Source organism: Eptatretus burgeri, unplaced genomic scaffold (genome assembly GCF_056783735.1).
Source record: "Eptatretus burgeri isolate ZD-2024b unplaced genomic scaffold, Ebu_testis_v1 Ebu_testis_scaffold_3192, whole genome shotgun sequence".
Classification (NCBI taxonomy): Eukaryota; Metazoa; Chordata; class Myxini; order Myxiniformes; family Myxinidae; genus Eptatretus; species Eptatretus burgeri.
In genome coordinates, this window is record NW_028225142.1 from 51,243 (window position 1) to 73,741 (window position 22,499).

The 22,499-nt window shown below is 42.4% G+C and overlaps 1 protein-coding gene and 1 pseudogene across 2 annotated transcripts in view; one reads left to right on the top strand and one right to left on the bottom strand.

Annotated features, from left to right (window-relative positions):
* The window catches only part of LOC147006309 (uncharacterized), an 85,261-nt gene that overhangs the window by 46,710 nt on the left and 16,052 nt on the right, over nt 1-22,499 (top strand).
* On the bottom strand, nt 20,091-22,269 carry LOC147006310 (uncharacterized; annotated as a pseudogene). The gene is made up of 2 exons (XR_015054928.1): nt 20,790-22,269; nt 20,091-20,539 (listed from the first exon to the last, which is right to left on the bottom strand). The product of XR_015054928.1 is annotated as an uncharacterized LOC147006310 (transcript).

The following is a 22,499-nucleotide window of genomic DNA, read 5'->3' on the forward strand; positions in this document are numbered from 1 at the left end:
AATCTGAGGTAACGAACCTCTTCACTGCATGGTACTCGTGGTGTGAAGAGAACGCAGAGCCGGCGTTAACAACACGCTCAGTGCCTCAAAATGGACTTCATTTACCAACGTCACACGAAACCTGCATCTGTGCCTCGTTGGTCATGTGGAGGTGGGTCGGTTCGTTCAGTTTCGTTGTGCAGATCACCAGCAATCTAAACGGAATTCACCCTGTACATTCATGAGAACACACCATTGAAATTCCTACTTGTTTCCATATGCACAAGTTGATACACCGACAGTTATTACCATTTGAAATTACCGCCGTGAAGTGGGCGTGGCGTGCTTGTAATCGCGGAGGAAACGACGAGGAAACAACAAATCAAGATGGCGGCGCCCATGGTTGTCGTGTGATTTTGAGTGATTTTTGGTCTTTCAACAACCAAATATGCGTTGTTTCATACACTTGGGCGCGGAGGATGATGAGAAAGTGACGCAATTCACGGATAAGAGCTGACATCAGGTATGCGAGTGTGCGAAGGCTTGGTGCGACGCTGCAGATAGTGAAACTATCAACAAATGCTATTTGCTGATCAAATAATGAAACTGCTGCCAATGACTGATCCTCCTGCGGATGCCGGCTGTCACCGGTTCTGCTATGCGTCGTTTTGTAACAAGGATCATATAAAACGAGCTAAAGCCAGGAAAAGGAAATCAGAAGCCAGCACTACTGCAGTTTCTGCTGGAGCCAGTGAGGTGGTGGGCAGACTCGAAGAAGAGGGGCAATCATACCACAAAATACGTAGAAAATCCCTCAGAACCTCTGTAGAAAGGGTGGCTGGCAAATCAGCTGGTGTACTGCCAAGAATTTGTGTCATATGCCAGAAAAAAGACAAAATCATCCGTGTCAAAGGAAAATCTCAACGTGATCAGTTGTCCCTGTCAGAAACACAGGATGGAGGAAAGCTGAGGGAAACTGCTGAGCAGAGGAGAGATGAACGTGATGTGAGAATAATGACAACTATAAATGATAAAGACTGTGTGACGCTGGCAGTTTGTTATCACCGAAAATGTTATTACGAGTATGTGAATGACACATACCACAGACTGTTGAAAGTTAACTCCAAACTAAGAAAGTGAACTATGACTCAACATTTGACATTTTCTGTGATAAAGTAATCCAGGTAAGACTCATTGATGGAAAGCAATCTATACATATGAAGAAGTTGTGTAAAATGTTCAATGACCGACTCAGAGTATGCGAAGGTCAGGATAAGGCCAACTACCAGGCAACAAGACTGAAGAAAAGACTGCAGGAACAGTACCCAGACGTGATTTTCTATTGTCCACCAAAAATGTCTGAGAGAGAAGTAGTGTACATGAAGGACATTGATATTGGTTCCACTGCTCAGGCTGCTGTTGTAGACAGTTGCTCTACAACAGAAACAGAGTCAACTACAGAGGATGAAGCCAGCCAGGGTCCACAGCAGGGTGACTCAGGCCTCAATTTACATGTTCTATACTCGGGAGCACTCATGATGAGGGATGACCTGAACAAACAGCAAAGTGTGGACATTACATGGCCCTACTTGGAAATGGTGGAGCTTGCACTAGAGCTTATACAGGCAACTCGTACTTCGAACTGGCTGAAACACCTTGCGATCACGAGAGCGTCAATGCCCTGGTACTTTGCGTCCGATCACCTAAACTATGTAAGGTACTAACCCGTTTACTGGCTGGTTTAATGGCGAGAACACTCCCACCCAGACACCTATCAAGCCTGCATGGATGGCAAAGGGACTGCCCAACGGCATACTCGTTATGGATTTAGTAGTGTTGCGTGTGATCAGATCATAGAGCAGACTTTAAATAGGGACAGCAAGACCAGTGGAGGCATCATTGGTTACACTCAGAAAAGAACAGCTGTGAAGAAGTGGATCCTGTCCCAACCAGCACGTGCGGAAATCGCAAGGAAATGTGAGTCCATGGCGGGTATCCACGACGAGCCCCGAACGAGAAAGGATTTGGATGTGTCGAGCTCGAAGAAGAACGAAGCAGCGGTGGAATAAGTGATGGACACAGTACTTCAAATGATTTACCCTTTCTCTGGCGCTCACCTTGAACTCGTCAATATTAGTTCAGGTGTCATCGCACCGTCAGTCACTTCCGCGGACTTGATGAATGCGTATGTCAAGGGAGAGAATGCTGTCGTGCAATTCATGCGTGATCGGCTTCTCTCGGGTGAGGTCCCATTCTTCAGTCCGATTTCGAAGGCCAAAAAATAATGAGAAAAAGTTAGTATTTTCAGTAAGCCTGTCATTTGCAAGTTTTTGGCCTCTTTCAACAGGCCGCCAAATGTGTTATGAATGATATCAGATGCTAAAACTTTGCATGCCAGCCCGAATACACATGTAGATGGACATATGCGAACGTCTTGACGATTGGGCCTTCAATTTCAAGATAGGCTCCTTGCATAGATGGGCCATAAATTAGATCTGGATGCCCCTAAAATGGGCATATTTTCACTCATATCTGCACACAGGGAAATGCTGCAATGATGAGTGAATACTTTTCAAGTTGATAAGTGGGCCCTGTGTCATGTGTTGGAATTTTATGAGCCTTCCGCAAAATAGAAAAAAAATAAGGATAAAAAGTTAGTATTTTCAGTCAGCCTGTCATTTGCAAGTTTTTGGCCTCTTTCAACAGGCCGCCAAATGTGTTAGGAATGACATCAGATGCTAAAACTTTGCATGCCAGTCCGAATGCACATGTAGATGGACATATGCGAACGTCTTGACGATTGGGCCTTCAATTTCAAGATGGGCTCCTTGCATAGATAGGCCATAAGTTAGATCTGGGTGCACCTAAAATGGGCATATTTTCACTCATATCTGCACACAGGGAAATGCTGCAATGATGAGTGAATACTTTTCAAGTTGATAAGTGGGCGCTGTGTCATGTGTTAGAATTTTATGAGCCTGCCGCAAAATAGATAAAAAAATAAGGAGAAAAAGTTAGTATTTTCAGTCAGCCTGTCATTTGCAAGTTTTTGGCCTCTTTCAACAGGCCGCCAAATGTGTTAGGAATGATATCAGATGCTAAAACTTTGCATGCCAGCCCGAATACACATGTAGATGGACATATGCGAACGTCTTGACAATTGGGCCTTCAATTTCAAGATGGGCTCCCAGCATAGATAGGCCATAAGTTAGATCTGGGTGCACCTAAAATGGGCATATTTTCACTCATATCTGCACACAGGGAAATGCTGCAATGATGAGAGACTACTTTTTAAGTTGATAAGTGGGTCCTGTGTCATGTGTTAGAATTTTATGAGCCTTCCGCAAAATAGATAAAAAATAAGGATAAAAAGTTAGTATTTTCAGTCAGCCTGTCATTTGCAAGTTTTTGGCCTCTTTCAACAGGCCGCCAAATGTGTTAGGAATGATATCAGATGCTAAAACTTTGCATGCCAGCCCGAATACACATGTAGATGGACATATGCGAACGTCTTGACGATTGGGCCTTCAATTTCAAGATAGGCTCCTTGCATAGATGGGCCATAAATTAGATCTGGGTGCACCTAAAATGGGCATATTTACACTCATATCTGCACACAGGGAAATGCTGCAATGATGAGTGAATACTTTTCAAGTTGATAAGTGGGCCCTGTATCATGTGTTAGAATTTTATGAGCCTGCCGCAAAATAGATGCAAAAATGAGGAGAAAAAGTCAGTATTTTCAGTCAGCCTGTCATTTGCAAGTGTTTGGCCTCTTTCAACAGGCCGCCAAATGTGTTAGGAATGATATCAGATGCTAAAACTTTGCATGCCAGCCCGAATACACATGTAGATGGACATATGCGAACGTCTTGACGATTGGGCCTTCAATTTCAAGATAGGCTCCTTGCATAGATGGGCCATAAGTTAGATCTGGGTGCACCTAAAATGGGCATATTTTCACTCATATCTGCACACAGGGAAATGCTGCAATGATGAGGGAATACTTTTCAAGTTGATAAGTGGGCCCTGTGTCATGCGTTAGAATTTTATGAGCCTGCCGCAAAATAGATAAAAATAAGGAGAAAAAGTTCGTATTTTCAGTAAGCCTGTCACATGCAAGTTTTTGGCCACATACAACAGGCCGCCAAATGTGTTAGGAATGACATCAGATGCTAAAACTTTGCATGCCAGTCCGAATGCACATGTAGATGGACATATGCGAACGTCTTGACGATTGGGCCTTCAATTTCAAGATGGGCTCCTAGCATAGATAGGCCATAAGTTAGATCTGGGTGCACCTAAAATGGGCATATTTTCACTCATATCTGCACACAGGGAAATGCTGCAATGATGAGAGACTACTTTTTAAGTTGATAAGTGGGCGCTGTGTCATGTGTTAGAATTTTATGAGCCTTCCGCAAAATAGATAAAAAAATAAGGATAAAAAGTTAGTATTTTCAGTCAGCCTGTCATTTGCAAGTTTTTGGCCTCTTTCAACAGGCCGCCAAATGTGTTAGGAATGATATCAGATGCTAAAACTTTGCATGCCAGCCCGAATACACATGTAGATGGACATATGCGAACGTCTTGACGATTGGGCCTTCAATTTCAAGATAGGCTCCTTGCATAGATGGGCCATAAGTTAGATCTGGGTGCACCTAAAATGGGCATATTTTCACTCATATCTGCACACAGGGAAATGCTGCAATGATGAGAGAATACTTTTCAAGTTGATAAGTGGGCCCTGTGTCATGTGTTAGAATTTTATGAGCCTGCCGCAAAATAGATAAAAAATAGGGAGAAAAAGTTAGTATTTTCAGTCAGCCTGTCATTTGCAAGTTTTTGGCCTCTTTCAACAGGCCGCCAAATGTGTTAGGAATGATATCAGATGCTAAAACTTTGCATGCCAGCCCGAATACACATGTAGATGGACATATGCGAACGTCTTGACGATTGGGCCTTCAATTTCAAGATAGGCTCCTTGCATAGATGGGCCATAAATTAGATCTGGATGCACCTAAAATGGGCATATTTACACTCATATCTGCACACAGGGAAATGCTGCAATGATGAGTGAATACTTTTCAAGTTGATAAGTGGGCCCTGTATCATGTGTTAGAATTTTATGAGCCTGCCGCAAAATAGATGCAAAAATGAGGAGAAAAAGTCAGTATTTTCAGTCAGCCTGTCATTTGCAAGTGTTTGGCCTCTTTCAACAGGCCGCCAAATGTGTTAGGAATGATATCAGATGCTAAAACTTTGCATGCCAGCCCGAATACACATGTAGATGGACATATGCGAACGTCTTGACGATTGGGCCTTCAATTTCAAGATAGGCTCCTTGCATAGATGGGCCATAAGTTAGATCTGGGTGCACCTAAATTGGGCATATTTTCACTCATATCTGCACACAGGGAAATGCTGCAATGATGAGGGAATACTTTTCAAGTTGATAAGTGGGCCCTGTGTCATGCGTTAGAATTTTATGAGCCTGCCGCAAAATAGATAAAAATAAGGAGAAAAAGTTCAGTATTTTCAGTCAGCCTGTCATATGCAAGTTTTTGGCCTCTTTCAACAGGCCGCCAAATGTGTTAGGAATGACATCAGATGCTAAAACTTTGCATGCCAGTCCGAATACACATGTAGATGGACATATGCGAACGTCTTGACGATTGGGCCTTCAATTTCAAGATGGGCTCCTTGCATAGATGGGCCATAAATTAGATCTGGGTGCACCTAAAATGGGCATATTTTCACTCATATCTGCACACAGGGAAATGCTGCAATGATGAGAGACTACTTTTTAAGTTGATAAGTGGGCCCTGTGTCATGTGTTAGAATTTTATGAGCCTGCCGCAAAATAGATAAAAAAATAAGGAGAAAAAGTTAGTATTTTCAGTCAGCCTGTCATTTGCAAGTTTTTGGCCTCTTTCAACAGGCCGCCAAATGTGTTAGGAATGATATCAGATGCTAAAACTTTGCATGCCAGCCCGAATACACATGTAGATGGACATATGCGAACGTCTTGACGATTGGGCCTTCAATTTCAAGATGGGCTCCTAGCATAGATAGGCCATAAGTTAGATCTGGGTGCACCTAAAATGGGCATATTTTCACTCATATCTGCACACAGGGAAATGCTGCAATGATGAGAGACTACTTTTTAAGTTGATAAGTGGGCGCTGTGTCATGTGTTAGAATTTTATGAGCCTTCCGCAAAATAGATAAAAAAATAAGGATAAAAAGTTAGTATTTTCAGTCAGCCTGTCATTTCCAAGTTTTTGGCCTCTTTCAACAGGCCGCCAAATGTGTTAGGAATGATATCAGATGCTAAAACTTTGCATGCCAGCCCGAATACACATGTAGATGGACATATGCGAACGTCTTGACGATTGGGCCTTCAATTTCAAGATAGGCTCCTTGCATAGATGGGCCATAAATTAGATCTGGGTGCACCTAAAATGGGCATATTTACACTCATATCTGCACACAGGGAAATGCTGCAATGATGAGTGAATACTTTTCAAGTTGATAAGTGGGCCCTGTATCATGTGTTAGAATTTTATGAGCCTGCCGCAAAATAGATGCAAAAATGAGGAGAAAAAGTCAGTATTTTCAGTCAGCCTGTCATTTGCAAGTGTTTGGCCTCTTTCAACAGGCCGCCAAATGTGTTAGGAATGATATCAGATGCTAAAACTTTGCATGCCAGCCCGAATACACATGTAGATGGACATATGCGAACGTCTTGACGATTGGGCCTTCAATTTCAAGATAGGCTCCTTGCATAGATGGGCCATAAGTTAGATCTGGGTGCACCTAAATTGGGCATATTTTCACTCATATCTGCACACAGGGAAATGCTGCAATGATGAGGGAATACTTTTCAAGTTGATAAGTGGGCCCTGTGTCATGCGTTAGAATTTTATGAGCCTGCCGCAAAATAGATAAAAATAAGGAGAAAAAGTTCGTATTTTCAGTAAGCCTGTCACATGCAAGTTTTTGGCCACATACAACAGGCCGCCAAATGTGTTAGGAATGACATCAGATGCTAAAACTTTGCATGCCAGTCCGAATGCACATGTAGATGGACATATGCGAACGTCTTGACGATTGGGCCTTCAATTTCAAGATGGGCTCCTAGCATAGATAGGCCATAAGTTAGATCTGGGTGCACCTAAAATGGGCATATTTTCACTCATATCTGCACACAGGGAAATGCTGCAATGATGAGAGACTACTTTTTAAGTTGATAAGTGGGCGCTGTGTCATGTGTTAGAATTTTATGAGCCTTCCGCAAAATAGATAAAAAAATAAGGAGAAAAAGTTAGTATTTTCAGTCAGCCTGTCATTTGCAAGTTTTTGGCCTCTTTCAACAGGCCGCCAAATGTGTTAGGAATGATATCAGATGCTAAAACTTTGCATGCCAGCCCGAATACACATGTAGATGGACATATGCGAACGTCTTGACGATTGGGCCTTCAATTTCAAGATGGGCTCCTAGCATAGATGGGCCATAAGTTAGATCTAGGTGCACCTAAAATGGGCATATTTTCACTCATATCTGCACACAGGGAAATGCTGCAATGATGAGTGAATACTTTTCAAGTTGATAAGTGGGCCCTGTGTCATGTGTTAGAATTTTATGAGCCTTCCGCAAAATAGATAAAAAAATAAGGAGAAAAAGTTAGTATTTTCAGTCAGCCTGTCATTTGCAAGTTTTTGGCCTCTTTCAACAGGCCGCCAAATGTGTTAGGAATGATATCAGATGCTAAAACTTTGCATGCCAGCCCGAATACACATGTAGATGGACATATGCGAACGTCTTGACGATTGGGCCTTCAATTTCAAGATAGGCTCCTTGCATAGATGGGCCATAAATTAGATCTGGATGCACCTAAAATGGGCATATTTACACTCATATCTGCACACAGGGAAATGCTGCAATGATGAGTGAATACTTTTCAAGTTGATAAGTGGGCCCTGTATCATGTGTTAGAATTTTATGAGCCTGCCGCAAAATAGATGCAAAAATGAGGAGAAAAAGTCAGTATTTTCAGTCAGCCTGTCATTTGCAAGTGTTTGGCCTCTTTCAACAGGCCGCCAAATGTGTTAGGAATGATATCAGATGCTAAAACTTTGCATGCCAGCCCGAATACACATGTAGATGGACATATGCGAACGTCTTGACGATTGGGCCTTCAATTTCAAGATAGGCTCCTTGCATAGATGGGCCATAAGTTAGATCTGGGTGCACCTAAATTGGGCATATTTTCACTCATATCTGCACACAGGGAAATGCTGCAATGATGAGAGACTACTTTTTAAGTTGATAAGTGGGCGCTGTGTCATGTGTTAGAATTTTATGAGCCTTCCGCAAAATAGATAAAAATAAGGAGAAAAAGTTCGTATTTTCAGTAAGCCTGTCACATGCAAGTTTTTGGCCACATACAACAGGCCGCCAAATGTGTTAGGAATGACATCAGATGCTAAAACTTTGCATGCCAGTCCGAATGCACATGTAGATGGATATATGCGAACGTCTTGACGATTGGGCCTTCAATTTCAAGATGGGCTCCTAGCATAGATAGGCCATAAGTTAGATCTGGGTGCACCTAAAATGGGCATATTTTCACTCATATCTGCACACAGGGAAATGCTGCAATGATGAGAGACTACTTTTTAAGTTGATAAGTGGGCGCTGTGTCATGTGTTAGAATTTTATGAGCCTTCCGCAAAATAGATAAAAAATAAGGAGAAAAAGTTAGTATTTTCAGTCAGCCTGTCATTTGCAAGTTTTTGGCCTCTTTCAACAGGCCGCCAAATGTGTTAGGAATGATATCAGATGCTAAAACTTTGCATGCCAGCCCGAATACACATGTAGATGGACATATGCGAACGTCTTGACGATTGGGCCTTCAATTTCAAGATAGGCTCCTTGCATAGATGGGCCATAAATTAGATCTGGATGCCCCTAAAATGGGCATATTTACACTCATATCTGCACACAGGGAAATGCTGCAATGATGAGTGAATACTTTTCAAGTTGATAAGTGGGCCCTGTATCATGTGTTAGAATTTTATGAGCCTGCCGCAAAATAGATTAAAAAATAAGGAGAAAAAGTTAGTATTTTCAGTGAGCCTGTCATATGCAAGTTTTTGGCCACTTACAACAGGCTGCCAAATGTGTTAGGAATGATATCAGATGCTAAAACTTTGCATGCCAGCCCGACTGCACATGTAGATGGACATATGCGAACGTCTTGACGATTGGGCCTTCAATTTCAAGATAGGCTCCTTGCATAGATGGGCCATAAGTTAGATCTGGGTGCACCTAAAATGGGCATATTTACACTCATATCTGCACACAGGGAAATGCTGCAATGATGAGTGAATACTTTTCAAGTTGATAAGTGGGCCCTGTATCATGTGTTAGAATTTTATGAGCCTGCCGCAAAATAGATGCAAAAATGAGGAGAAAAAGTCAGTATTTTCAGTCAGCCTGTCATTTGCAAGTGTTTGGCCTCTTTCAACAGGCCGCCAAATGTGTTAGGAATGATATCAGATGCTAAAACTTTGCATGCCAGCCCGAATACACATGTAGATGGACATATGCGAACGTCTTGACGATTGGGCCTTCAATTTCAAGATAGGCTCCTTGCATAGATGGGCCATAAGTTAGATCTGGGTGCACCTAAATTGGGCATATTTTCACTCATATCTGCACACAGGGAAATGCTGCAATGATGAGGGAATACTTTTCAAGTTGATAAGTGGGCCCTGTGTCATGCGTTAGAATTTTATGAGCCTGCCGCAAAATAGATAAAAATAAGGAGAAAAAGTTCGTATTTTCAGTAAGCCTGTCACATGCAAGTTTTTGGCCACATACAACAGGCCGCCAAATGTGTTAGGAATGACATCAGATGCTAAAACTTTGCATGCCAGCCCGAATACACATGCAGATGGACATATGCGAACGTCTTGACGATTGGGCCTTCAATTTCAAGATGGGCTCCTAACATAGATAGGCCATAAGTTAGATCTGGGTGCACCTAAAATGGGCATATTTTCACTCATATCTGCACACAGGGAAATGCTGCAATGATGAGAGACTACTTTTTAAGTTGATAAGTGGGCGCTGTGTCATGTGTTAGAATTTTATGAGCCTTCCGCAAAATAGATAAAAAAATAAGGATAAAAAGTTAGTATTTTCAGTCAGCCTGTCATTTCCAAGTTTTTGGCCTCTTTCAACAGGCCGCCAAATGTGTTAGGAATGATATCAGATGCTAAAACTTTGCATGCCAGCCCGAATACACATGTAGATGGACATATGCGAACGTCTTGACGATTGGGCCTTCAATTTCAAGATAGGCTCCTTGCATAGATGGGCCATAAATTAGATCTGGGTGCACCTAAAATGGGCATATTTACACTCATATCTGCACACAGGGAAATGCTGCAATGATGAGTGAATACTTTTCAAGTTGATAAGTGGGCCCTGTATCATGTGTTAGAATTTTATGAGCCTGCCGCAAAATAGATGTTAAAATGAGGAGAAAAAGTTAGTATTTTCAGTCAGCCTGTCATTTGCAAGTGTTTGGCCTCTTTCAACAGGCCGCCAAATGTGTTAGGAATGATATCAGATGCTAAAACTTTGCATGCCAGCCCGAATACACATGTAGATGGACATATGCGAACGTCTTGACGATTGGGCCTTCAATTTCAAGATAGGCTCCTTGCATAGATGGGCCATAAATTAGATCTGGGTGCACCTAAAATGGGCATATTTACACTCATATCTGCACACAGGGAAATGCTGCAATGATGAGTGAATACTTTTCAAGTTGATAAGTGGGCCCAATGTCATGTGTTAGAATTTTATGAGCCTGCCGCAAAATAGATTAAAAAAGGAGAAAAAGTTAGTATTTTCAGTCAGCCTGTCATTTGCAAGTTTTTGGCCTCTTTCAACAGACCGCCAAGTGTGTTAGGAATGATATCAGTTGCTAAAACTTTGCATGCCAGCCCGAATACACATGTAGATGGACATATGCGAACGTCTTGACGATTGGGCCTTTAATTTCAAGATGGGCTCCTAGCATAGATAGGCCATAAGTTAGATCTGGGTGCACCTAAATTGGGCATATTTTCACTCATATCTGCACACAGGGAAATGCTGCAATGATGAGGGAATACTTTTCAAGTTGATAAGTGGGCCCTGTGTCATGCATTAGAATTTTATGAGCCTGCCGCAAAATAGATAAAAATAAGGAGAAAAATTTCGTATTTTCAGTAAGCCTGTCATATGCAAGTTTTTGGCCACATACAACAGGCCGCCAAATGTGTTAGGAATGACATCAGATGCTAAAACTTTGCATGCCAGTCCGAATGCACATGTAGATGGACATATGCGAACATCTTGACGATTGGGCCTTCAATTTCAAGATGGGCTCCTAGCATAGATAGGCCATAAGTTAGATCTGGGTGCACCTAAAATGGGCATATTTTCACTCATATCTGCACACAGGGAAATTCTGCAATGATGAGAGACTACTTTTTAAGTTGATAAGTGGGCGCTGTGTCATGTGTTAGAATTTTATGAGCCTTCCGCAAAATAGATAAAAATAAGGAGAAAAAGTTCGTATTTTCAGTCAGCCTGTCATTTGCAAGTTTTTGGCCTCTTTCAACAGGCCGCCAAATGTGTTCGGAATGATATCAGATGCTAAAACTTTGCATGCCAGCCCGAATACACAGGTAGATGGACATATGCGAACGTCTTGACGATTGGGCCTTCAATTTCAAGATAGGCTCCTTGCATAGATGGGCCATAAATTAGATCTGGATGCCCCTAAAATGGGCATATTTACACTCATATCTGCACACAGGGAAATGCTGCAATGATGAGTGAATACTTTTCAAGTTGATAAGTGGGCCCTGTATCATGTGTTAGAATTTTATGAGCCTGCCGCAAAATAGATTAAAAAATAAGGAGAAAAAGTTAGTATTTTCAGTGAGCCTGTCATATGCAAGTTTTTCGCCACTTACAACAGGCTGCCAAATGTGTTAGGAATGATATCAGATGCTAAAACTTTGCATGCCAGCCCGACTGCACATGTAGATGGACATATGCGAACATCTTGACGATTGGGCCTTCAATTTCAAGATAGGCTCCTTGCATAGATGGGCCATAAGTTAGATCTGGGTGCACCTAAATTGGGCATATTTTCACTCATATCTGCACACAGGGAAATGCAGCAATGATGAGTGAATACTTTTCAAGTTGATAAGTAGGCCCTGTGTCATGCGTTAGAATTTTATGAGCCTGCCGCAAAATAGATAAAAATAAGGAGAAAAAGTTAGTATTTTCATTAAGCCTGTCATTTGCAAGTTTTTGGCCTCTTTCAACAGGCCGCCAAATGTGTTAGGAATGATATCAGATGCTAAAACTTTGCATGCCAGCCCGAATACACATGTAGATGGACATATGCGAACGTCTTGACGATTGGGCCTTCAATTTCAAGATAGGCTCCTTGCATAGATGGGCGATAAATTAGATCTGGATGCCCCTAAAATGGGCATATTTACACTCATATCTGCACACAGGGAAATGCTACAATGATGAGTGAATACTTTTCAAGTTGATAAGTGGGCCATGTGTCATGCATTAGAATTTTATGAGCCTGCCGCAAAATAGATAAAAATAAGGAGAAAAAGTTCGTATTTTCAGTAAGCCTGTCACATGCAAGTTTTTGGCCACATACAACAGGCTGCCAAATGTGTTAGGAATGATATCAGATGCTAAAACTTTGCATGCCAGTCCGAATGCACATGTAGATGGACATATGCGAACGTCTTGACGCTTGGGCCTTCAATTTCAAGATGGGCTCCTAGCATAGATAGGCCATAAGTTTGATCTGGGTGCACCTAAAATGGGCATATTTTCACTCATATCTGCACACAGGGAAATGCTGCAATGATGAGAGACTACTTTTTAAGTTGATAAGTGGGCGCTGTGTCATGTGTTAGAATTTTATGAGCCTTCCGCAAAATAGATAAAAAAATAAGGAGAAAAAGTTAGTATTTTCAGTCAGCCTGTCATTTGCAAGTTTTTGGCCTCTTTCAACAGGCCACCAAATGTGTTAGGAATGATATCAGATGCTAAAACTTTGCATGCCAGCCCGAATACACATGTAGATGGACATATGCGAACGTCTTGACGATTGGGCCTTCAATTTCAAGATAGGCTCCTTGCATAGATGGGCCATAAATTAGATCTGGATGCCCCTAAAATGGGCATATTTACACTCATATCTGCACACAGGGAAATGCTGCAATGATGAGTGAATACTTTTCAAGTTGATAAGTGGGCCCTGTATCATGTGTTAGAATTTTATGAGCCTGCCGCAAAATAGATTAAAAAATAAGGAGAAAAAGTTAGTATTTTCAGTAAGCCTGTCATATGCAAGTTTTTGGCCACTTACAACAGGCTGCCAAATGTGTTAGGAATGATATCAGCACAGATGCCAACCCTCCCGATTTCATCGGGAGGCTTCCGAAAATTCACCCAAACTCCCGCCCTTACGATCACTATCCTTATCCTCCCGAAATTTTGATATTTTTGCACTGTTCACTAATCAGAATGTACTAGTATGAGAATTGAATGAAAAGCATCGTCTGCTACGTATAGCATGTGGTAACTCCATAACGTTCGCTGCTACCAAATTGTACGTTAAAAATTGCAAATTCAAATGAGGAGCAGCGAAACATTGGGTCTGGATCTCGCTTATGCGATCATGCACTGAGATTTAGTGCATGCGGTATGTGTGCAATACAGTGCATGCGGTATGTATGCACAGTGTATATGCATGCGATACGCTCACTGCATGCAGCTGGGCCCCGTACCAGCCCGGCGGTCGCGACCACCATGCGGTGTTTAACAGCCGCTAGAGTTCTACGAGTCGCGCTGCAGCTGTGGAACATCGACTTCGAAGTTACCGATGCTTCAAGCCCTCGATGTTGATTACGAAATGGCAGAAAAGAAGCTTACGAAGACCAAGAAATGGTCTCAGAAGTACAAGACCGAATACAGTCTCCAATACCCGTGTATTCGAAAGTCTGAAAGAGGAATTCATCATGCGTATTGTACAGTATGCAGCGTTGATATTTCAGTTGAGCACGGAGGTCGCGATGATATTCGGAAGCACGTTGGAAGCAAACGGCACACAGACATTGCAAAGGAGAGATCTTCGAGCACGAGTACCGGTACACTTCTGAATTATTTCACCAAACAAGGGACAAGCGAGGAAGAGGATGTTACCCGAGCGGAACTTCTCTTTCGTGGATTTATTGTGGGACATAACTTGCCCATATCAGTCTCAGATCATGCTGGACCTCTATTTCAAAAGATGTTTCCAGATTCAAAAGTTGCTTCAAAGTATGGATGTGCAAGAACAAAAACTTCAGCAATAATTGGTGAGTTGTCAAATGTTACTGCTTCATCTATTGCCGATATTGCTAGACTAGCTCCATTTAGCCTAGCTACAGACGGTAGCAATGACAGTGGTGAGGCCCAGCTATATCCTGTCCTGATTTCGTACTACGACAACAGTGCTGGGATTGTGAAGCAAGGTTTGCTAAGTTTGCCTGCGTGCAAACAAGATTCCACTGGAGAAAACATTTTCAAACTGCTTGATCATGAGTTCAGTGACAGGAAAATTCCGTGGGGAAATTGTGTTTCCTTTTGTGCTGATAATGCCTCTGTCATGGTGGGCAAGCACAAAGGAGTCGCTGCTTATATCCACAAACAAAATCCAGAGTGCTACATCATGGGATGCCCTTGCCATATGATGCACAATACGGCCAAGAAGGCGGCTCAGGCCTTACCCATTGAATTAGATGACTTTCTCATCGATATTTACTACTACTTGGACAAAAGTAGTAAACGCGTCAAAGGAGTGAAAGCACTGCAAGAACTCTGTGATGCCCCGACACACAAGATTCTGAAGCATGTCGCAACAAGGTGGCTGTCCCTTGGTCAGTGCCTAGACAGGCTGATTGAACAGTGGGAGCCACTTCGCCTCTTCTTCAAAGAAGAAGTACGAAGAAAAATGCAACCAACTGTAGCCAAGACTCTAACAACGAGCAAGAAGGACGGCACTGTATCTACTGCCAGTACTGGCACTGCAGGATCAAGCACTAGTGGAGCAGCATTCACCACTACCACTGCAGTATCTGCTGCGAAGAAGACAGCAGGGACAGCACCAAAACCAATGCTGAGAGCAGGTAGCATCACCGGCCCTTCATCACGTTCATCTACAAAGCAGATCCCTTCAAGTTTTGCAAGCAGATCGAGAAAGACTGTGATAGTCCCATCTACAGGCAAAGAAGGACCCAAGTTAAGTTCTGCTTTTGCCAAATCACTTGATAGAAGCTCAGCAAAACCTTCGAATCAGAGGTCTTCTTCCTTGGCTGCACCTACCTCAAGCTCTCTCCTCAAACGTAAAATTGGATCTGGTACTACGAGTCTGACCTCTTCTGCTGGCAGTAAACGCAAGTGTGATCGCCCTGCGGCTAAGTGTACTACGAGTTCTACAACTAAAAGCGCATCTTCCTCAAACACTGTGCAGGAATCTAGAGAAAAACGTGTCAACAGGATGTTCTTGTCTCCACAAACAAAACTCTATTGTTTCTTCCTTCGATATGCTAACAAGCTTTTTGAGAAGGGGAATCTTCTGCTCCAAAGAGACGAACCCTGTATTCATCTCCTGCACGGAGAATTGAATGGTCTTCTGAAAGATATCTTCGTACGGTTTTTGAAACCATCGGTGTCATCGGTTGCTCTGGTAAATGTACCCTTCTCTGACAGAAATCATCAGAAGAATGATGAGGACCTCATGATTGGGAACGATGCCAAACTGTATATAAGGGAACAAAGGAGTCTCAAGAAATCCACCTTCACTCTGAGTGAGTCAGACATCCAAGGTTTCTTCAGTGCAGTTCGCTCATATTATGTGAAAGCCTGCAATTACATCTTCAAAACCTGGCCGCTAGATGATGAATTAGCCAAGCATGCTCAGGTGCTGGATGTTAAGCTACACCAAGAAGTGGGGTTTGACTGTGTGGAGTTTTTCATCAAGAAATTCCCCTGTCTGTTCAGTGGCGGTGATAGTGACATAGACAGTCTTGAGAGTGAATTCGCTCACTACCAGGCAGACGCCTCCATAGCTACAATTGCTACTGAGACAGTGAGAGTGGATGAGCAGTGGCATCGGATTTCACAGCTCACAGATCCCTGCACTGGTGCCAAGAAGTATCCTAATTTGAGCAAAGTGATGAAGGGAATCTTGGTCATTCCTCATTCGAACGCATCATGTGAGCGGGCACTCAGTCTTGTACGGAAGAATCATACTGAATTTCGTCCCAATTTGAGTGTCAAAACCCTGGAAGCTCTCTTAATTGAAAAACTAGCTCATAGCACCCCTTGCTACCAGAGAGAATACAGCAAAGATATAATCAGAAGGGCTAAAAGAGCCACACAGCTGTCACTCAGCAAAGCTGCCATGGAAAAAGCAAGCAGCAGTAGTACCAGCCAGTAAGGTAAGAAAAATATTGCTTCTTTTGTGCTTTTTGTTAATCTTTGATTGTCCCCTAACTTACTAATATTAACATACATGTAACATTAAAAAGTGCACAATTTTCCCCTTTTTTTGTTCAAAAAGTGGGAATTCTTAACATGTTAAATGCTCCAAAATAGGGCTCAGAGGGCACTAGAGAGCGTCTAGAACCCCAGAGCTTCCAGGGCCCTAAGGCGGGCCCTGGACCCCGCCGCAAGGGTCGAGCGCTCCGCACTCGAGATGTGCGCTTCGCGCACATTATTTGGTGTCGGTTGCAAATCCTCCCTAATTCTGATTTCCAAAAGTTGGCATCTCTGTCTACTTACAAAAGCTATTTTATTGGAAGATATAACCTTAACTTATCCAATTGACTGATTTCCCAACTGCCCGAATCATCACCTGGGCACCGTTTATCATCGAGGTTTCGATCCTTTCAGCCCAGAACCTTTCCGATCGGCGGGTCCACAACCCCGGTCGCAGGTCCACATCAGTCGATGACTCCACATCAATGGAGCCACAACCTCAAAGTTGTGTCCAGACAGTAAGTAAACACAGCAAGGCAATATCCTTATTCAAACTTATTACTTGCAAAATCGAAGATTTTTCATGTATGTTGGTCAGTCAATTTTGTTATTCTGTCCGTTTTTTGTTTGTTTGTCTGTTTATTGCCCACAGGTCACAATTTTAAACCGATCTTAACAAAACTTCACCACATGGTAGAGTTTGTCATAAACAAGAACCCGTTTGTTTTGAGGTCAAAAGGTGAACATAGGCCAAAGGTCAACAACTTCGGTGAGATTTCTAAAATCCTCAATTTTTATCCGATTGACTTGAAATTTGAAGATGATTTATATTTCCGGTCACGGAATTCAACGAGCCAATTATTTTTGAGGTCAATATCAGACAAAAGGACAACATAGGCCGGATTTTTGAAATTGTCAATTTTCTTCCGATTGACTTGAAATTTGAAGAGGAGTTCCATATTTGGTCATTGAATCCAACCATCAATTACTTTGTTTTTAGGTCAAACTTGTTTTATGGATTTTGCAAGTATCGTGCTCTGCACAACGTCCTCTTCTTGTTTCGTTAGTTTTATTTAAAGTATTACTACGAATGAATAATTTCAATCACACATCACTTTATATGATAATATTAAGCGATAAACACTTTACCTTGTGGACATATCCATAACACAGCACCTCCATCAAACCATAGATACACACTCTCAACCAAGTATTCAAACTATCATGAATAAGCACTTTTAACATGCTGAAATCATCAATGTTGCATATCTGAGCAACCATCAATAAATGATTTTAATGCGTATTTATAATGTGGTTTATAAATAATATTTATTCGTTGTATTTTTTAAATTAAAATACCTCCATTATTTAATACTATATATATATATATATATATATATATATATATATATATATATATATATATATATATATATATATATATATAAAAAAATATATATGTATGTATGTATGTATGTATATATGCAGGGTGTTTCAGAAAGAGTGATGTAAATATAAATGTTTATTTACAAGGAAACAGAAACCTCAGGAACGTCAACCATACATTTCTTGAAAGCTAATGACGTGGTATTTTCTATCACTGATTGCTGTTGCAGTAAATCACTGCTGGAGTTTGTGAGAGCCCAAGGTCTGAAATTGGCAATTATGCAAAATCCTTGTAATTGATGTTCTCGATGCGTATCCCTCCGTGGTTCAGACAGGCATTGATTCTAACTCCAAAGTTCTGTCCGACTTTCCTGCATGTCTCATGTGGCAATGCCTGGAGATGATGTTTGTTCAAAGTTCTGCCTCATGTGGCACTGGAAGTGGGCTTCATCACTGAACCATAACAGGTTGATCCAGCTTGGGGATTGACCGCTCCATCCTGTCACTGAGCCAATTGCAGATATCAAGTCTCCTTCTCATGTCATCTTGACTCAGTTTATGCTGAATAAAGATGATGTTTGGGAAAAGCTTCAGTTCCTTGGTGAGGATACGCCAGACTGATGTTGGTTTGATGCCGAGCTCCCGAGAGCGCCGGCCGTGGGACTTCTTGGGACTGTCTGCTGGATAATCCTGCATGGCGTCAATGTTGGCTTGGCTCTTGGTTCCTGATACTGGTCCACCACTGTTGCCCTTGCCCTGGTTGTGCACTGTACTCTTGTGCTCAAAATGTTTCACTATATGTTGAATGGCACGAATTGTGGGTTCATCACGTGTTCTGAGGTCGTATTCACAGCAGAACATCCGGCGGGTGTCTACATATGATTTTGTTTCATATCACAGAGCCAACACTTTTGTCTTCTGATTCACTGTAAATGGCATATAGACCGGGAGCCCGCAGGGGTCAGGGTAGCTGGAAAGCAAACAGATTTTCTCATGTATAGTAATACTCTATATTCATCCCTACTCACAGAAATGGACATCTGCCGTTGCGCCACTGGTGGGTGTGGTCTAGGGGGCCATCACAATGTACTCAAAAATTGAGCTAGATCAGCTCCATTACCTAACAAACTAAAACCCATCAAAATATAAGTTGCATGTTCTCATATATTATTAATGATCAACGACAGACATTTTTAGTGGTGGGGTACCCCGCCAGACGCCAAAAACTGGTACCCCAAAATTACGCAAGATCAGCATGTGAGCTAACAACTTGAAACCAGTCTCAAATTGTTCAGCACAGCCCACTGCATCAGAAATCACCACTGCCAAACATTTTCAGTGGTGGGGCACGTGCGACAGACGCCCCAAAATGGCGCCACCCTGTAAGCTGACCTAGATCAGCTCATGAGCTAACAACTTGAAACCAGTCTCAAATTGTTCAGCACAGCCCACTGCATCAGAAATCACCACTGCCAGACATTTTCAGTGGTTGGGCACGTGCGCCAGAAGCCCCAAAAATGCGCCACCCTGTAAGCTGACCTGGATCAGCTCATGAGCTAACTTAAAAATCAGGTAGAAAAAGAAAATATCAAGTAGAAAAAGAAATTAAGCGTATTAAATATTGCTTAATTTCTATGACAAATAAGTTGTGCTTAACAGTCAATCTTAGGAATACGAGAGCACACAGCATGTGAATACATGGAGGTCCATCCATATGGATAAGAGCTTTCTGAAACCTTATGATATTTGAGTATGTGGTTTTAAGTGAGATAAATGAAACAATTCATGAGAAGATAAAAGAAAAGATGAACATTTCTATCAGTCATAGCAATTATTCAGTGTCAATCAAGTTTTCATCATCTTGATCTGAATCAGAGTCCTCACTCCATGGTTCATCATCTGAATCACTTAGTTCATGAAGATCTTCATCAATTCCAGTTATAATCGTTTCATCACTGTCATTGTCGATCTCTGTTCCTGCATCTGTGTTGTCCGTAGTGCCAAAGAGACTAGATGGAGCTGCAGGGCCCTCAAACCAAATAGGTTGCAGTCTGCCGTCCTTGTTTGTGAACCATCCATAATTTGTGGGGGACAAACCATCACCAGGAGATGCTGCAGTGGCATGGGTCCACAGCGTCGTGACATACTGAGCTCGGCGAATCTTCATTTCCAGGGATCGGCGAGTAGGCGGCAACAGTGCGCAGTCAACCCGTTTGATGTTTGCGAGTGGATTCTCCTGAAATGCAATAAAGGGTATGGTTAGTGCCATGAAAATTAATGAAATTTTATTCAAATACTACAGGAATGAATTTTCTATCCACTCTAATTTACCTGATCAAGTTTGCCAGTCATATCCAACAGTTTTTGTATCGTGCTTCATCAACATCTTTGGTTTTGCTTTGTGCGTACATCTGGCAGACGAACTCCGAAGCAACATCAACATCAACACCTTCACCTATGTTTCCCATGCCGATGAACAGATCAACAAATTGGCCAGTCTCTTCTTTCTTCATGATTTCGAAGGGTTTCACTTTGCCTTTCCTGAAAAAACAATTAATTGCATGAGAAAATCATTACCACAAAGAGGAATCGAGGAACATCTTAATTCAACAGGAGCACAAGCGTTGAATGATTTCCAATTCCTATGGATTATGCCAGCAGATACCATGCCCTAAACCAATGCTGACAGGATTTCTTATTTAAAATCTGAAATCTTTCAACAAATCCAGTTTTCCCTCTCATACAGCAGACTTCATTTGAATCTTTGCTGAAGGCCCATTTTTTTGCTTACCTGTAGAAGGCTGACGTGAAGTCACATCCCGTAAAGGCATGGTATCCAGGGAGAGCCCTTGGGAGTCCTGGCTTGGTTGCTTCAAGGATGGCTGCGATATTAGATATATTGATGTATCGCTGGTGGTTTCCCATACCGCAATCCATGATGATCGTAACCATGGCCCTAACCTCTGGTCGCTGCCATCCAATCACACCTAGCAGGATCACCAATACATATGTGTCCGATGCCCTCACGATGACGTGGTTGGCCGTGATGTTAGCAACATGGAAGGTGATGAGGGTATTTGCCTCTTCATGGTCACCTTGGAGATGTGCTGGATTTGAGACAGATATCGTTGGTTGTCGTTCATCAGGAATATACTGGAAACACTCGCCACCATAGGAAACAACTACTGTTTTCCCCTTGTAGATACTCCAGTAATGGTCTTTCTTCCAATCTTGGAGGAGAAATTTCCCAAGTTCATTTTTGAACACTCCATTGTCAAGCAGCTTTTGCCCACTCTGACGGATTTTCTGGTCAGGTCCTGTGATGGTATACTGCAGGTCGACAGCTCCTCTCAGTTTTGTCTCGCTGTCCTTGATGGAGTTTTCAATATACTTGTCGAGGCAGACATGGACTTCGGTTGCCCTCCCTTTGCAAACGACAGATAGAATTGTACGGGCAATCGATGCATAAGACGCGCCCATGTTGTTTTGGGAGACAACTGAATGCAGAAGTAATCCACCATCATAGACCTGGGCATGGTCATCATGTGGTCGGGCTGATTCAATGATTGGCTCTGTCTGCATCGCCTCAAGCTTCCTCAACAAGGCCACTTTCTCCGTTTTCACATGTGATCCATCGCAGTGTGTTAGTGACAGGGGATATGTGATGATTGGGAAGGTGAGGACATTATGAAAGTCAAAACCCGTCTTTTCTGCAATAATCACTATCATGCGTACAAACATATCCCGCAGACTTTCTGAATTCGTAATGGCTTTCTGCATGGCCGGTAGTTTGGTTTTCTTCTTCACATTTTCAGCTGCAAAGTTCTGCACCTTTGTGCGCTACACTGGCTGGAGAAACCGGTCGCTATTACCCTCCCATTCTTCTCGGAACTTTTCCCTGGCCTCCTGGCCTCGCTTCAGCGTTGTCAGTAGATATTCCTCAGTAGCTTCAGATGCTGCATGTCCAGTTGCGACATTCACCAAGGAAGATGGAGCTTCAACAATGAAAGGATTGCAGGATGCATCGATATTTTCACTTAGAGAAGCCATATGGTCATTGTCTTTCTTTATCCTGGAGGGTCGGCATTGAGAAGCTGCATGTTCCCCAAGTTCAATTCCTGCAAATGTTCTTAATTCTGTGACAGCCATAGCCCTCTGTGTCATGGTCAGTGACCAACGCCACATAGCGCTTTCTGAATTACGGAAAGCAACAATACTGTGACGTCCACCGGACTTGAACAGTCCCGCCAACGGAGAATGAGCCGAAACGATGGAGGCAGTTTATTTTTTTATGACCCAAAGATGGCGGTTTTAATCGCTCCACCGCAAACGGGACGAGGAAGGTGGTACGAGTCGCTTTTCACTGAGTTAATAATGTTTATTTCTCTAACCAGAAATAATAAGACTCGGCAAGAGGAGGGATCCGGGGCGATTCGACGGGATGGTGGTGTGGGTTCGGGCGTGGGGAAAACACAAACAATTCCAATGGATATACAAATCT